Source organism: Eleutherodactylus coqui, chromosome 10 (genome assembly GCF_035609145.1).
Source record: "Eleutherodactylus coqui strain aEleCoq1 chromosome 10, aEleCoq1.hap1, whole genome shotgun sequence".
NCBI classification, from domain to species: domain Eukaryota; kingdom Metazoa; phylum Chordata; class Amphibia; order Anura; family Eleutherodactylidae; genus Eleutherodactylus; species Eleutherodactylus coqui.
Genome location: NC_089846.1, coordinates 70,327,624 through 70,332,623, shown reverse-complemented (window position 1 = coordinate 70,332,623; position 5,000 = coordinate 70,327,624). Strand labels below are relative to the sequence as shown.

At 54.4% G+C, this 5,000-nt stretch overlaps 1 protein-coding gene across 1 annotated transcript in view; it reads right to left on the bottom strand.

The window, feature by feature from the left end:
* Positions 1-5,000, bottom strand: part of ATRX (ATRX chromatin remodeler) — a 263,566-nt gene that overhangs the window by 175,099 nt on the left and 83,467 nt on the right. The window lies entirely within an intron of this gene.

Genomic DNA, 5,000 nt, shown 5'->3' with positions numbered 1-5,000 from the left:
ACGCTCTTATTTTCCAATCTTTCCATCACTATGGGGGCTGCCATTCTTCATGAGCTACTGCTTTGTTTAGTTAGCATTCAGATGTATGCTTTATATGGACACAGGAAGCTGGAGTCTTGAGATGCTCACTGACTTCTATGGGAGGGTAATCTGGGACCGGTAGTGGAGGGAAGACTAGGTGAGTTGTGACCCCTACACTGAATGACCACTTTATTAGACAGCCATCTGATAGCGCAGGGGTGTCAAACTCATGGCTCGCGGACCGAAAAACATTTCTTCTCTTCTACCACCTGTGCCTGGTCTGACTGCTCCTTGAGTCAGACAGAGGTCATTAGTATATTACAGACTAGAGATGAGCGAGCACCAAAATGCTCGGGTGCTCGTTACTCGAGACGAAATTTTCGCGATGCTCGAGGGTTCGTTTCGAGTAACGAACCCCATTGAAGTCAATGGGCGACTCGAGCATTTTTGTATATCGCCGATGCTCGCTAAGGTTTTCATTTGTGAAAATCGGGGCAATTCAAGAAAGTGATGGGAACGACACAGAAACGGATAGGGCAGGCGAGGGGCTACATGTTGGGCTGCATCTCAAGTTCACAGGTCCCACTATTAAGCCACAATAGCGGCAAGAGTGGCCCCCCCCCCCCCATTTTTACTTCTGAAAAGCCCTCATTAGCAATGCATACCTTAGCTAAGCACCACACTACCTCCAACAAAGCACAATCACTGCCTGCATGACACTCCGCTGCCACTTCTCCAGGGTTACATGCTGCCCAACCCCCCCCCCCCCCACGACCCAGTGTCCACAGCGCACACCAAACTGTCCCTGCCCAGCCTTCAGCTGCCCTCATGCCACGCCACCCTCATGTCTATTTATAAGTGCATCTGCCACAGGAAAAGCAGGCACACACTGCAGAGGGTTGGCACGGCTAGGCAGCGACCCTCTTTAAAAGGGGCGGGGCGATAGCCCACAATGCTGTACAGAAGCAATGAGAAATCCAATCCTGTGCCACCTCCATCTGGAGCTGCACACGTGGGCATAGCAATGGGGAACCTATGTGCCACACACTATTCATTCTGTCAAGGTGTCTGCATGCCCCAGTCAGACCGCGGTTTTTTATAAATAGTCACAGCCAGGTACAACTCCGCAATGGGAATTCCGTGTGCACCCACAGCATGGGTGGCTCCCTAGAACCCACCGGCTGTACATAAATGTATCCCATTGCAGTGCCCAACACAGCTGATGTAATGTCGTGCTTAATGCAGGTGGGCTTCGGCCCACACTGCATGCCCCAGTCAGACTGGGGTTCTTTAGAAGTGGACACATGCAGTTACCACTCCCTGTGGACCCACAGCATGGGTGGGTGCCAGGAAGCCACCGGCGGTACATAAATATATCCCATTGCATTGCCCATCACAGCTGAGGTAATAATGTCATGTTTAATGCAGGTGGGCTTCGGCCCACACTACATGCCCCAGTCAGACTGGGGTTCTTTAGAAGTGGACACATGCATTTACAACTCCCTGTGGATCCACAGCATGGGTGGCTCCCTGGAACCCACCGAAGGAACATAAAAATATCCCATTGTATTGCCCATCACAGCTGAGGTAACGTCAGCTGTAATGCAGGTGGGCTAAAAATTATTTTGATTACACTGTAGGCGAGGGCCCCCAAAAATTGGTGTATCAACAGTACTAATGTACATCAGAAAAATTGCCCATGCCCAACCAAGAGGGCAGGTGAAACCCATTAATCGCTTTGGTTAATGTGGCTTAATTGGTAACTAGGCCTGGAGGCAGCCCAGTTAAAATAAAAATTGGTTGAGGTGAAAGTTTCAACACTTTAATGAGCATTGAAACGTATAAAAATTGTTTAGAAAAATTATATGACTGAGCCTTGTGGGCCTAAGAAAAACTGCCCGTTCGGCGTGATTATGTGAGCTTTCAGGAGGAGGAGGAGGAGGAGAAATATTATACACAGAATGATGAAGCAAAAAGGTCCCCGTTTTGGATGGTGATAGAGAACGATGCTTCCATCCGCGGGTGCAGCCTACGTATTGTTTAGGTATCGCTGCTGTCCGCTGGTGGAGAAGAGAAGTCTGGGGAAATCCAGGCTTTGTTCATCTTGATGAGTGTAAGCCTGTCGGCACTGTCGGTTGACAGGTGGGTACGCTTATCCGTGATGATTCCCCCAGCCACACTAAACACACTCTCTGACAAGACGCTAGCCGCAGGACAAGCAAGCACCTCCAGGGCACACAGCGCCAGTTCAGGCCACGTGTCCAGCTTTGACACCCAGTAGTTGTAGGGGGCAGAGGCGTCACGGAGGACGAACGTGCGATCGGCTACGTACTCCCTCACCATCTTCTTACAGTGCTCCCTCCGACTCAGCCTGGACTGGGGAGGTGTGAGACAGTCTTGCTGGGGAGCCATAAAGCTGGCAAAGGCCTTGGATAATGTTCCCCTGCCTGCGCTGTACATGCTGCCTGATCTCTGCGCCTCCCCTGCTACCTGGCCCTCAGAACTGCGCCTTCGGCCACTAGCGCTATCGGATGGGAAGTTTACCAACAGTTTGTCCATCAGCGCCCTATGGTATAGCATCATTCTGGAACCCCTTTCCTCTTCGGGAATGAGAGTGGAAAGGCTCTCCTTATGCCGTGGGTCGAGCAGTGTTTACACCCAGTAATCCGTAGTGGCCAGAATGCGTGTAACACGAGGGTCACGAGAAAGGCATCCTAACATGAAGTCAGCCATGTGTGCCAGGGTACCTGTACGCAACACATGGCTGTCCTCACTCGGAAGATCACTTTCAGGATCCTCCTCCTCCTCTGGCCATACAAGCTGAAAGGATGACAGGCAAGCAGCATCTGTCCCCTCAGCAGTGGGCCAAGCTGTCTCTTCCCCCTCCTCCTCATACTCCTCCCCCTCCTCCTCCTCTGGCCATACACGCTGAAAGGATGACAGGCAAGCAGCATCTGTACCCTCAGCAGTGGGCCAAGCTGTCTCTTCCCCCTCCTGCTCATGCTCCTCCCCCTCCTCCTCAACGCGCTGAGATATAGACATGAGGTTGCTCTGACTATCCAGCGACATACTGTCTTCCCCCGCCCCCGTTTCCGAGTGCTAAGAGTCTGCCTTTATGCTTTGCAGGGAACTTCTCAAGAGGCATAGCAGAGGAATGGTGACGCTAATGATTGCAGCATCCCCGCTCACCATCTGGGTAGACTCCTCAAATTTTCCAAGGACCTGGCAGATGGCTGCCAACCAGGCCCACTCTTCTGTAAAGAATTGAGGAGGCTGACTCCCACTACGCCGCCCATGTTGGAGTTGGTATTCCACAATAGCTCTACGCTGCTCATAAAGCCTGGCCAACATGTGGAGCGTAGAGTTCCACCGTGTGGGCACGTCGCACAGCAGTCGGTGCAGTGGCAGATTAAACTGATGTTGCAGGGTCCGCAGGGTGGCAGCGTGCGTGTGGGACTTGCGGAAATGTGCGCAAAGCTGGCGCACCTTTCCGAGCAGGTATGACAAGTGTGGGTAGCTTTTCAGAAAGCGCTGAACCACCAAATTAAAGACTTGGGACAGGCATAGCACGTGCGTCAGGTTGCCGAGCTGCAGAGTCGCCACCAGGTTACGGCCGTTGTCACACACGACCATGCCCGGTTGGAGGCTCAGCGGCGTAAGCCAGCGGTCGGTCTGCTCTGTCAGACCCTGCAGCAGTTCGTGGGCCGTGTGCCTCTTATCTCCTAAGCTGAGTAGTTTCAGCACGGCCTGCTGACGCTTGCCCACCGCTGTGCTGCAACGCCGCATGACACCGACTGCTGGCGACGTGCTGCTGCTCACACATCTTGATTGCGAGACAGAGGTTGCGTTGGAGGAGGAGGAGGAGGGTGGTTTAGTGGAGGAAGCATACACCGCCGCAGATACCACCACCGAGCTGCGGCACGCAATTCGGGGGGTGGGTAGGACGTGAGCGGTCCAAGGCTCTGACTCTGTCCCAGCCTCCACTAAATTCACCCAATGTGCCGTCAAGGAGATATAGTGGCCCTGCCCGCCTGTGCTTGTCCACGTCTCTGTTGTTAAGTGGACCTGGGCAGTAACCGCGTTGGTGAGGGCGCGTACAATGTTGCGGGAGACGTGGTCGTGCAGCCCTGGGACGGCACATCGGGAAAAGTAGTGGCGACTGGGAACCGAGTAGCGCGGGGCCACCGCCGCCATCATGCTTTTGAAAGCCTCCGTTTCCACAAGCCTATAAGGCAGCATCTCCAGGCTGATCAATTTGGCAATGTGCACGGTTAACGCTTGAGCGTGCGGGTGCGTGCGGCGTACTTGCGCTCGCGCTCAAACAGTGGCGCTAGCGACGTCTGGACGCTGCACTGAGAGACATTGCTGGATGGGGCCGAGGACAGCGGAGGTGAGGGTGTGGGTGCAGGCCAGGAGACGGTAGTGCCTGTGTCCTCGGAGGGGGGTTGGATCTCAGTGACAGGTTGGGGCACAGGGGGAGAGGCAGTGGTGCAAACCGGAGGCGGTGAACGGGCATCGTCCCACCTTGTGGGGTGCTTGGCCATCATATGCCTGCGCATGCTGGTGGTGGTGCCTCCCCAGCTGATCTTGGCGCGACAAAGGTTGCACACCACTGTTCGTCGGTCGTCAGGCGTCTCTGTGAAAAACTGCCACACAGTAGAGCACCTTGACCTCTGCAGGGTGGCATGGCGCGAGGGGGCGGTTTGGGAAACAGTTGGTGGATTATTCGGTCTGGCCCTGCCTCTACCCCTGGCCAATGCACTGGCTCGGCCTGTGCCCACACCCTGACTTGGGCCTCGGTGTCCTCGCCCGCGTCCACGACCTCTAGGCCTACCCCTACCCCTCAGCATGCTGTATTACCAGTAGTGCAGAAACAGAACGCTGTAATTTAATGTGCCGCTTATTGGCCTGTGGTTGGAGGCTGACTTCGTTTACGGAACGCCAGGAAATAATTTGGCGCACGCCTGCTGTAACACTTA